Source organism: Palaemon carinicauda, chromosome 12 (genome assembly GCF_036898095.1).
Source record: "Palaemon carinicauda isolate YSFRI2023 chromosome 12, ASM3689809v2, whole genome shotgun sequence".
NCBI lineage: Eukaryota > Metazoa > Arthropoda > Malacostraca > Decapoda > Palaemonidae > Palaemon > Palaemon carinicauda.
Window position 1 is genome coordinate 4,482,870 of NC_090736.1, and position 12,858 is coordinate 4,495,727.

Below are 12,858 nucleotides of genomic sequence, written 5' to 3' on the forward strand. Positions count from 1 at the left end.
CTAAATTACTACACTACCTGTTTTGTTTTCACTACATCCCCACCCGTAGTTTCATTGTCCATGTAAAAAAAAATGTCTCATGACTAGCAACAATGCCCATATATACTCTCACAGCAGTGAGTTAAGACACTTTTTGATTGCACGCAGAACTTACTGGGGGACAGGTGATGGCGGGCCAATTTATATAAATAACTACAGGTTTGTATTAGTTGGGGAAAAATACAAATCTCCGAATTTATCATTTGTTCCCACACTAACAAACCTTACATTATTTATTTGGATGACTCACTCTTAGAGGGTGGTAAGTATTGACCCATGTTTACCTAGTAAAGTATTAGACTCTAATAAACTATACTTTGTTACACAAGGGAAGTGGTTATTACCTGCAGAGGTTGAAGCCAGCTTGCAAAAGGATCCATGGCGCTGTTCCCCAAAGGAAGGGAAGATGATGAAAGTAAAGAGCCAGGCATACTTTCATTCATCCCAGTCTTACCTCAGATAGCCAATGCCCTCAACCTTCTGCTACTTATCCAACAAGGAGCCTGAGGTATTGTCAAACCACTTGTGTCACCACCACAGGAGCGATGGCACGCTTTGTGTCACAAAGGAGCTCCTAAAAAACGTTATGAACGGATTCTGTCCTGAAATGTTCTGAGGTCTGGGTCATCTCTATGAGGAGGAGGAGGGGGATTCCATGACTGATATAGGACCTGTGTCTCCGTCACGAACAAGATCCTTACAAGCTCCTTTGACCTTCCTAGGGTTAGCGAAGCGTGCTGAACCTCAGAAGCTAACTCTCCTTGTTTTCCTGAGGTATGGCCTCGATATAATCACTGGCGTGAAAAGGAGGAAACAAGGAGTATATGACGCAGTGGGTCCTAGTCAGTAATTGGAGTCTAATGCACTCACTTGGGCCATTCAGGGTCAGCGAAACGTGCTGTACCTTTGGGGCTAGGTAATCACCCTCCTCGAGGTATGCCCTCAATTAATTATCTGTGTTACAGCCTTGATTACGGCAGGTTCCCAGTTGGAGGGCTTGAATCTGAGGTTCAAGCTGCCCGGTTACTTGGTTTCTCGCAGTAAGCGAGAGACGTTGAGGTACGCCCATACGGTATGTCACTCTTTTGGTCGAGTGCCACACTGGGAGAGACCTGTCTTTGGGATCACGGGAAGATCTGCAGTTTAGGTGTCCTAGGTCATTGAGGGGGAAGCCCGGGACTGAAGGAAGCCACTCTTCCCGTAGAAGGCTGTATTATCCCACTACAGGTAAATCGATTAAAACTCTATGGAGAGCAACGATTGAAGGAGATGCTCAATGGCCGAGCAAAGGTCTTCCGTTGCCTAAGAGTATGATTTCCTTCGTTGGCAATTTTGAGTGCATGACTAGATTAGCACCCTCGAGAGGAGGAAAAAACAGACTTTACTTGACCCTTACCACGGAGTATCTGGTCGTAATGGGTTCTCCAGAGTCGTAGACATGCAACTGTATGTGACCTGTCTTTTTGGCAAGGCAAGACTTTACGAGACTAGGCAGATGCACTAGTCGAGTCCCTTAATGAAACAAGTCCGACTATAAGCCTGCACAGAAGTAGGGAAAAGCCATCTATTCCTTTCCCGGAGAAACTTGCTTGCAAAAGGGAAACCTGCAAATAGAAGATCAATCCCTGTCATTGATATTCATTCCACTTTCCGAAGGAAGATCACTAAAACAGAAACTCCTGCAGAAGTGGTGGATTCTATAAAATCCAAACCCGTGTACAGGATACCCTGAAGGGAAGACCATGTAGAGGAAGGAAGTGTTTTCCCGCGAACAGGAAACCGACGAATCACTGTCATCCTCCCGGGCACTTTCGTGAGGGAAGATGGTGCCTAGTCAAGAGCCCTGACCAAGTCAAGACAGATGGCAGACTGACTGGAAGGTCTTAGCGTCCTCTACAGAGACACTATCAGCTGAGCTGACACTAATGCAGGTGCCGGAATTGTTGCCAGAGGAATCACTGTTGGAGCCTTCATCGATGGTTGACTCCTGTGTTGCAAATGGCATTACTGGTATGTTGTAGACCTTGGCCTGGTGTTTTTGTTTAGGGATGGCCCCTGTCTTGGCAGTATCCACCTCAGCTGTAGTTCCTGAGACCACTCCCGGTCTGCTGGATGTTGCCTGGTCAGCCAGGAGCTGACCCCATATTCCACCGATAGAAGTCTCTAGCAGACTAAATGGATTAGTTGCCAGAGGAGGAGGGGATGCAAGAGGCCCACACCAAGCAGGAGACTCACAGAAACCTGGTATGGGTGGGAATACAGTCGTGAACCCTGGAGGAGGCTGAAGTCCACCGCTAGCTAGACCCTCTCCAGTTACGGTAATTTCCAGACACTGTTTGGCCAAGCCGGAGACATAGACATAGTACTGGTGGTCATCGTGGTTGTCCCCCCAGTGGTAATGTAACCTGATGGTGACAACCAATGTTATCTTGTGCTGCCAGCTGGAGCTTCAGAGATCTGATCTCAATAAGCAGGTTACTAACAATTGATGTGAGGCTTTCTATATCTTGTCTGAGATTTCTTTTGGCAAAAGGCAATGCCATATCTAAAGGTTGATTTTTCCTGGGTCTGGCCACCAAAAATTATGTAGTGGTTAGCAGGCTGTTGCCAGTGGAAATTTGCTGGCGGTTTATTGGTAATGCCAGCCTATCAAACAAATAAACACAGTGGCTACTTACGAATCTATCAGGAAAAAATCAAACGAACACTAAGCACCGCCCTTTCCTTTGGTTCTAAGCAAGTAGACCCGACAATAATTTTAGATCTTCACTTAGATATTTTCATTAGAGCAAATATGGCAACTCTGGTAAAATTTTCTTCATAACATAAACATAATATTAAATGAAAGTTAAGATACTCAACATGAAGGTTGAGGACATGTTTGTATAAAAAATTCATTTATTTTACATCAACACTCAATTGGTATGCCAATTTGGATTATAGGACCATAACCCACTTACACAAAAACTTCAGGATACTTAGTCTTAAGTAGTCAATTATTTTTAGAATACCAATTATATTCCCATATAACTACTGTACACAGTATCTAAATTCAGTAGGGCACATCAAAATACAGTTCACTTAAGTACTGTACTACAAATTCAATACACTTTATATTTTTCCTATCTAAACAAACCTGAGCCATTTATATGGGTTAATCCTAGTTTTGTTTTCTACAATTAGACAATCAAAAGGAAATTGTTTGATTGCATCATGCTTCATTGCTTAACAACTGCTGCACATTACGCATAACGCTTGTTCAAAGCGCTTCCTCACAATAGTCAGCAAGTCAAAGACTTGCGAAGCAGTCGAGGCGGGACCTTTGATAGATGACTCAGGTTTGTATAGCTACAAAAAATACACATTTGTAGTTTATTCCTACGCAGATACAACCTTCTGAGTCATTTATATGGGAGTCTTCCTTAGATGAGAGGAAGTCTCCGTAAAGTTAAGAGGTCTGCCCTTCCTTTCTCAAGATATAATTACTATAAGTAATAGCAAAAGATCAAAGTGAATTATTTGTGAACAGTGTAGCCAGCTCATTAAATTCTATAAAATTAAATACTTTGCCAGGGGTGAAGTTATATGAACAAAAAGTGTTGCATAGTATCAAAATTTCAACATATCCAGTACTTAGCTTCAAGGCACTTTTACTTGCATTAAGGTGGATTTCAAGTGAAGGCTTCAATTCCCATCAAGATCAACATCTGCCTTAGTGCCTCTTACATACCCTTATAATGCAGAGAATAAATGATGCCCGAGATAAAAGCAGATGTGTGTGCCTTAAGAGCTTACAGGTACATTATTTGTTGTGCTGCAACAATAGGGCCTACTGAAAAGGTATCTAAACGTGTGAGCAGCATTTAAGATAATGGTTCGTAAAAGTGGTTTATTTCTTCCAAACACTAGCTTTTAGAACTTGTGCTACAGAGTGGTTTTTGTGGAACGCTAGGGTTGCAGCAAGCCCACATATTGGGGGCCCTTGGAGACACATCCCCTGAGAATTTATAGGCTCTTGTGACAGTTTTTCTCAACCAGCAAAAGATAGTGTTTCTGGATACTTTCTTTTTGGAGCGGCCAGTTTTCACAGACAAATTAGAGATTTTAAGCCTAAGATACTGCGTTCTTTTCAAATATTTACACACTGCTTTTACCGGACATAGTAACATGTCATGCGGGTTATCAGTTATCTCTTTGAGACGAGATCGTGAAAGAGTCAAATGTGAGATAGTTATCAACCGGATTCTGGGTTTTGGCCACAAATTCGGAAACAAAAGACAAAGATAGTTCTCTCCACCCTCTGGAATGTGACAGAGGAAATAGACCATGCAATTTGCTTACTCTCTTGGTCGAAGCTAAGGCAAAGAGGTAGAAGGTCTTTAAGGTAAGGTCTCTGTCTAAAGTCTTATGCATAAGTTTGTATGGGACTTGTTTTAAGGCCCATAGAACTTTAGTCACATCCCCAGGAAGGGGATTTGAGTTCTCAAGGAGGGCAAGACTGCTCAAAACTCCTAATCCAAGCTGAGAGTTCCTAGGAATCAGAGATATCAGGCCCTTTCAGTTTGAATACCTGGATGAAGGCCGAGCGGTAGCCTTTCACCGCAGTGACTGAAAGGGCCTCCTTGTTCATTAGGAATACCAAAAAGTCTGCAATCAGGGGAAGAGTGGGATTGAGTGGAGCAATATTCCTATGACACCAATCACAGAAAATTTTCCACTTTGTCAGGTAAACTGCTGCGGAAGACTCAGATATCCGAAAAGATGCATTGCAGTTAGTTTTGAAAAGCCTTTCTTTTGGAGGAGACACTGGATAGTCTCCAGCAATGAAGGGACTGGCAATGCACAGCGTCCTGGAATTTTCTTAAGTGAGGTTGACGTAGCAAGTTTGGCGATTCTGGAAGCTCTATTGGAACTTCTGTGAGAAGTTCTAGCAGGTCTGAATACCATTCCACTGCAGGCCACTTTGGGGATACTAGCGTTACCCTGTCTCCCTTGGATGTTCGGACTTGGACAGAACGGTGAAAAAGCGTAAAAGTCTAGTCTGTGCCATGGGTGTTGGAATGAGTCTTCCATCACAGCAGCTTTGTCTGGGACTGGAGAACAATACACTGGGAGTTTGTGGTTCAGGTGGGTGGCAAACATGTCCAGAGATGGGGAACCCTACAAAATCATAAGACACTTCGCCACTATAGGAAGCAAAGACCATTCTGAGCCAACTGCCGTCACTCGACAACTCAGATGGTCTGCAACGACATTCCTCTCCCTGGGGATAAACCTCACCGAGAGAAATTGCTTGGGTGTGATTCTCGACTGCAAATTTACGTTTAAGAAACACATTAGGTCTGTGTCTTCTTCAATTGCACAAAATATTGGCTTATTGAGAAAGACTTTTAAGATTTTTGGTGATCAATCTACAGTATTCGGAAAAAATGTTTTAATTATTTCATTCTACCTTATTTCGAGTATTGTTCTCCTGTCTGGTCTTCAGCTGCAGATTCTCATCTTAATTTGTTGGACATGAACTTACAGTCTATTAAATTTCTTTTTCCTGATCTAGATATTAATCTTTGACACCGTCATTCAATTAGTTCATTATGCATGTTACATAAGATTTCTCATAATTCTGACCATACTTTACATTCAGATCTTCCTGGACAGTTCTATCCTGTTCATAATACTAGGCATGCAGTTAATTCTAAGTCAGACCTTCTCCATATGAGGCTCAATACTACACAGTATTCTAGAAGTTTTATTTCAGCTGTGACCAAGTTGTGGAATGATTTTCCTAATCGGGTAGTTGAATCAGTAGAACTTCAAAAGTTCAAAGTTGGAGCAAATGTTTTTATGTTGGACAGGCTAACATAAGACTTTTTATAGTTACGTGTGAATTATCTGTTTCAATGTTAATGTTTTTTAAAATATTTTATTTTAATCTTTTACTACTTCTTACATTGTTTATTTATTTCCTTGTTTACTTTCTTCACTGGGCTATTTTTCTCCGTTGGAGCCCTTGGGCTTATATTATCTTGCTTTTCCAACTAATGTTGTAGCTTGGCTAATAATAATAATAATAATAATGACTGCATCCACTTGATTGCATAGCAGGAGAGAGGCTGCGCCTCCTTGTTTCTAGATGTAAGGCACCACCATGGAGTTGTCACTCATCAACACAACGGAGTGACCTCTCAGTCTTCGAGAGGTGGAGCAATGCTAGGTGAGCTGCTTTCATTTCCAGGAAATTTTAGTGAAAGGCCTTGTCCTCTTCTAACCATAGGCCCCAGATTTTCTTCTCGGCAAGAAGCATCTGTAAACAGGAGGAATTGTGGCGGAGGAGCCTGTTGGGGGTTCCTGCTAATAGGTTCTCGTTCAGCAGCAGAAAGAGGTCTTTTACTATCTCCTGAGGTAATTGTAGCCGGGTTGCAGGGTGATCTGAAGTCTGTGACCATTGGTTTTTCAAAGCCTCCTGCACCGAGCACAAATTCATATTCCCAAGAGGGACAAGTTTCTCTAATGAGCAGAGATGGCCTAGCAGCTTCTGCCAAGAGAGGGCAAGAAGGGGGTTTCCCTTTCAGAAAGGTTGCTGCCAATACTCTGAACCTCGAGATTCTGTCTGCTGATGGAAAGGCTCTGGCTTAAACTGAGTCTATGTCCATGCCCAGATACCTGATGGACAGCTGGGGTCAAGGCTGGACTTCTGCAGGTTCTGTTGGATCCCTAACCCCTTGCACAGATCTAGGAGTAGGTCTCTGTGTTTCAACTGGAGGGCTCTGGATTCTGCTAGGAGATGCCAATCGTCGTCCAGATATCTTAGGAGTCTGATGCTCAAAGCATGAACCAAGGCTGAAAGAAGGACAAAAAGTCTGGTGAAGACCTAAGGGGCTGTTGATATGCCAAAGCACAGCACCCTGAGCTGAAAAATTTTGTCTCGAAAGGGACACCTTAGGTATAATACTTTTTTGAGGCAGGATAGATGGGGACCTGAAAGTAGGCATCTTTCAGGTCTATGGTCAGAAGGAAGTTGTTCTTCCTGATGACCTGGAGAACAGAGGCTGGGGTCTCCATTTTGAACTTAGTTTGTAGCACAGAGAGGTTCAAGTGGGACGAGTCTCCAACTCCCCATCAGCTCCTCTACCTGGAATAGATTGCTGAGGAAACCTGGAGAAGTTTGAGACATCTTCCGCAGCTCTTTTGGCCAACAATTTGGAGACTTCCTCTAACAAGAGTAGGTCTTTAACTGAGCCTTTCATATAGCATTGTTGGATGGCCGGATTCCTGGTCAGAGGAGGTGGGCAGTCTCGATATCCTGAACGAAGAACTCCTACCGTCCAAGGGTCAGCCCCGAAGTCCTGCCAACTTTGACAAAAGCTTTGTAAGCTAAGCTGGGGGATGTGCTCTACCTAGCATGAAACCCTGTAAACTCACCCTCTTCATCCAGAGAATGTCCTCTCCGAGAAAAAGTAGGTCTAGGGGCTTGCCTCCTGGGTTGTTGTGCATCTGTTGGAGGTAAAAGATGTCTTTGCTGTGGCAGTGGCTTAAAAGGTGAGTTCCTAGGCTGTTTCTGGGGAGTGGGTAACATTGGTGTCACTGCTCTATTTAACAAAGGACTTTGTCCTAACCTCTTTACCTATTCGATCTCCGTCGCTACAACCGAGGGTGGGAAAGGGAAGGGGGAGTTTACTAGCTCTGAATTTCTTGGGGTTAACGCATCTCTGGGGGACAGCTATTTAGAGCATCTGGCTAAGACAGCGTCACGCCTTTTTAGAACGCACTTTCCCCAAAGGAATATGTTCCGATGTAGAAGGACCTCTTAAGGCTTTGGCTCTAGATCTAGATAGTTCCTCAAATTGTTCACGAACCTGCTCGTTCTTAAGGTCCTCTGATACTGCAAAGTGATAGAATGCTCCAGACCAGTGGACTATCTACGAGCAGGTTTGTATTGCTGACATAGCTGCAACCCCATGTTTGCCCTTTCCAGCCTTGACACAATGGAGAGATTAGACATTCTCTCTGCTGGTACTGATGGGATCAGGTTAGCCACATCAGCATCAATGGGAAGGGGAAGCTGAAAAGTGACAGTGTATGTAAAATTGTCTCTGGCGTGAGTTTCGAGGATCTAGCGTATATGGATTTTCAATATACTGTAGTCAAGATTTTTATGTGCCCGGTAAAAGGTTAAAAAGAACTTTGTTTCCATTGAGGATAGGGTTCTTGTATGAAGAAATCTGTCTAGGCTGCGACACATTCGATCATTTAACCATGGGTCACGGGATGTAAGGATCCTTTGCTTTGATCTTCTATCTAGACTTAGACATTGTGATCTTAGGTTGTTAAACAGCAAATTGGTAGAGCAGGACTTCCTCCCTCCTAAGGGTGACTCCCCTACTCAATGAAGAAGGTTTGTATTATTGCAGGAAAAAATCGCAAATTTTAAAAGTAACTTGTATTTTTCCTAGCTATACAAACCCAAATCCTTTGAGATTCTCTTCCAGCCAGATCCAACCCGCAAGCCCCAGGCAGAATCTGAATGGAGATGCATCAATGCAATGATACTGCGTGGCGGTTGACAGAATATCGATAATTCTTGATTGGCCATTACCAGCTATCGTCAGAATATACCTCTTTGTCTACTAAAGGATTTGGTTTTGTTTAACTTGGAAAAATACAAATTAATTTTAAAAGTTGTGATATCTCTACAGGGTAGTTTAATTTTCTGGAGTCTCTGGGGAAGTTCGGCATAAAAAAAACCTCAAAATGCGGTAATACAAGTTGGATATATAGGGAAATACTGGCTTCAGGTAAGAGCATGGGAAATTTGGTGGATATTCTTCCTTTTTGTAGATTTAGTGGTAAGCATTCTTCCAACTCTTGTGGTAGAGAAGTTTACTGGACACTCTGACTGTAATATAACGATGAAATATGATATTTTAATTATAAAATAAATTTTTGAATATACTTACCCGGTGAATATATAATAGCTGCTGCTCAGCGGCTCGACAGAAAACACACTCAAAAACTCGCGAGCGATCGCTATGAAGGTTGCGGGTGTGCCCACCAGCGCCAACTATCGGCCAGATACCACTCATGCATGTAAAAAAACCCTTCAATTCTTCTCGTCCCGCTGCGTCTCTATTGGGGAGGAAGGGAGGGCCTTTAATTTATATATTCACCGGGTAAGTATATTCAAAAATTTATTTTATAATTAAAATATCATTTTTAAATATTTAACTTAGCCGGTGAATATATAATAGCTGATTCACACCCAAGGCGGTGGGTAGAGACCAGAGTTAATTAAGTTTACAGCGTATATGCTAAGAGTTTTTGACAGTTATCAATATAACAAAACCAAAATATATAGGTACCTGGTAAGGAAGTTGACTTAGACGATTACTCTGCCTTGTAAGTCTGTCTTCCTCACGAAGCCCAGCGATCCTCTTAGGATGCTGAAAGACTCCCAGGAGCTGAAGTATGAAGGGTTGCAACCCATATTAACAGGACCTCATCAAACCCCTAATCTGGGCGCTCTCAAGAAATGACTTTGACCACCCGCCAAATCAACCAGGATGCGAAAGGCTTCTTAGCCTTCCGTACAACCCATAAAAAACAATATTAAAAACATTTCAAGAGACAGATTAAAAAGGATATTGGAATTAGGGAAGTGTAGTGGTAGAACCCTCACCCACTACTGCACTCGCTGCAACGAATGGACCCAGTGTGTAGCAGTCCTCGTAAAGAGTCTGGACATCTTTCAAGTAAAATGACGCGAACACTGACTTGCTTCTCCAAAAAGTCGCGTCCATGATACTTTGCAGAGATCTATTTTGCTTGAAGGCCACGGAGGTTGCTATAGCTCTAATTTCGTGCGTCTTAACCTTAAGCAAAGATTGGTCTTCCTCATTCAAGTGGGAATGAGCTTCTCGTATTAAAAATCTGATAAAATATGACAAAGCATTCTTTGACATAGGCAAGGATGGTTTCTTAACCGAACACCATAACGCTTCAGATTTACCTAGTAATGGCTTAGTACGAGCTAAATAGAACTTAAGAGCTCTAACGGGACATAACACTCTTTCCAGTTCGTTGCCTACGATCTCTGATAAGCAAGGAATATCAAAAGATTTAGGCCAAGGACGAGAAGGCAGTTCATTTTTGGCCAGGAAACTAAGTTGAAGAGAACAAGTGGCTTTTTCTGTAGAAAAGCCGATGTTCTTACTGAAGGCATGAAGTTCACTGACTCTTTTAGCCGAGGCCAAGCACACCAGGAAAAGAGTCTTAAGAGTGAGATCCTTCAGGGAGGCTGAATGTAAAGGCTCAAACCTGTCTGACATGAGGAACCTTAGGACCACGTCTAAGTTCCATCCAGGAGTAGCCAAACGACGCTCCTTAGAGGTTTCAAAAGACTTAAGGAGATCTTGTAGATCTTTATTGTTGGAAAGATCTAAGCCTCTATGCCGAAAGACCGAAGCCAACATGCTCCTGTAGCCCTTGATCGTGGTAGCTGAAAGGGAACGAACTTTTCTCAGGTGTAAGAGAAAATCAGCGATTTGAGCTACAGAGGTACTGGACGACGATACAGATGCTGACTTGCACCAGTCTCGGAAGACTTCCCACTTCGACTGGTATAATCTAATGGTAGAAGCTCTCCTCGCTCTTGCAATCGCACTGGCTGCCTCCTTCGAAAAGCCTCGAGCTCTAGAGAGTCTTTCGATAGTCTGAAGGCAGTCAGACGAAGAGCGGGGAGGCTTTGGTGTACATTCTTTACGTGGGGCTGACGTAACAGATCTACTCTTAGAGGAAGACTCCTTGGAAAGTCTACCAGCCATCGAAGTACCTCGGTGAACCATTCTCTCGCGGGCCAGAGGGGAGCAACTAACGTCAACCTTGTCCCTTCGTGAGAGGCGAACTTCTGCAGTACCTTGTTGACAATCTTGAATGGTGGGAATGCATATAGGTCCAGATGAGACCAATCTAGAAGAAATGCGTCTATGTGTATTGCTGCTGGGTCTGGGACTGGAGAGCAATAGATTGGAAGTCTCTTGGTCATCGAGGTTGCAAAGAGGTCTATGGTGGGTTGACCCCAAGTCGCCCAAAGACTCTTGCACACGTCCTTGTGGAGGGTCCATTCCGTAGGAATTACCTGACCCCTCCGACTGAGGCAGTCTGCTAAGACGTTCAAGTCGCCCTGGATAAACCTCGTTAACAGGGAGATGCCTCGATCTCTTGACCAAATGAGCAGGTCCCTTGCGATCTCGTACAGCGTCAGGGAGTGGGTGCCTCCTTGCTTGGAAATGTATGCCAAGGCTGTGGTATTGTCGGAGTTGATCTCTACCACTTTGTTTCGAAGGAGACTCTCGAAGTTCATCAAGGCCAGGTGGACTGCCAAAAGCTCCTTGCCGTTGATGTGCATGCTCCTCTGACTTGAGGTCCACAGACCTGAGCATTCCCGACCGTCCAGGGTCGCACCCCAACCCAAATCCGACGCGTCTGAGAATAGTACGTGGTTTGGGTTCTGAACTGCTAGGGAAAGTCCCTCTCTCAGACTGATATTGTCGTTCCACCAATTCAGGCATGCCTTTACTGGCTCGGAGATCGGGATTGAGACCGTCTCTAACATCTTGTCCTTTTTCCAGTGAAAAGCTAGATGGAACTGGAGAGGTCGAAGGTGTAGCCTTCCTAGCGAGACAAACTGCTCCAGGGATGATAGAGTTCCTACTAGACTCATCCAATTCCTGACTGAGCATCGTTCTCTCTTCAACATCAGTTGGACTTTGAGCAGGGCTTGCTCTATTCGGGGGGCAGACGGAAAAGCCCGAAAAACTGGACTGCGAATCTCCATCCCTAAATACAGTATAGTTTGGGATGGAATCAGCTGGGACTTTTCTAGGTTGACCAAAAGTCCCAATTCCTTGGTCAGATCCAATGTCCAATGAAGATCCTGCAGACAGCGATGACTGGACGAGGCCCTGAGAAGCCAGTCGTCCAAGTACAGGGAGGCTCGGATTCCCGATAAATGGAGGAATTTTGCTACATTCCTCATAAGCCTCGTAAACACGAGAGGAGCAGGACTTAGGCCAAAGCACAGGGCCCGAAACTGGTATACCACATTGTTGAAAACAAACCTCAGAAAAGGTTGGGAATCTGGGTGTATGGGGATGTGGAAGTATGCGTCTCTTAGGTCGAGAGAGACCATCCAGTCTCCCTTTCTGACCGCTGCTAAGACTGATTTCGTGGTCTCCATGGTGAACTTTGTCTTCGTAACAAAGACGTTGAGTGCACTGACGTCTAGCACCGGTCTCCAACCTCCTGTCTTCTTCGGTACTAGGAAGAGACGGTTGTAAAACCCCGGTGATTGAAGGTCCGAGACTTTCACCACCGCTCCCTTCTCTAGCAAAAGAGACACTTCTAGGTTCAGGGCTTGTCTCTTTGACTCCTCTCGGTACCTGGGAGAGAGGTCGATGGGGGAAGTCGCTAGAGGAGGTTTGCGTACAAATGGAATTTTGTACCCCTCTCTGAGCAACCTCACAGATTGTTGGTCTGCGCCCCTCTTCTCCCAGGCTTGCCAGAAGTTCTTCAGTCTGGCTCCTACTGCTGTCTGAGGCTGCGGGCAGTCAGACTCTGCCACGTGAGGACTTGGCTCCTCTCTTCTTTCCTCTCTTTCCCTCGGCACGAGTACTTCCCCTGCTGGGAGCTCTGCCACGAAAGGGCGGAATAAATCTGGACGCCGGAGTGTCTATCCTAGGTCTTGCAGAAAAGGATGTCGAAGGAGTCCCTTTGCGAGCAGAGGACGCAACCAAGTCATGGGTGTCCTTCTGCACGAGTGAA

At 44.3% G+C, this 12,858-nt stretch overlaps 1 protein-coding gene across 1 annotated transcript in view; it reads right to left on the bottom strand.

Moving 5' to 3' along the window:
* LOC137651176 (uncharacterized) overlaps positions 1 to 12,858 on the bottom strand; it is an 80,850-nt gene that overhangs the window by 1,991 nt on the left and 66,001 nt on the right. The gene's annotated exons all lie outside the window — the stretch shown is intronic.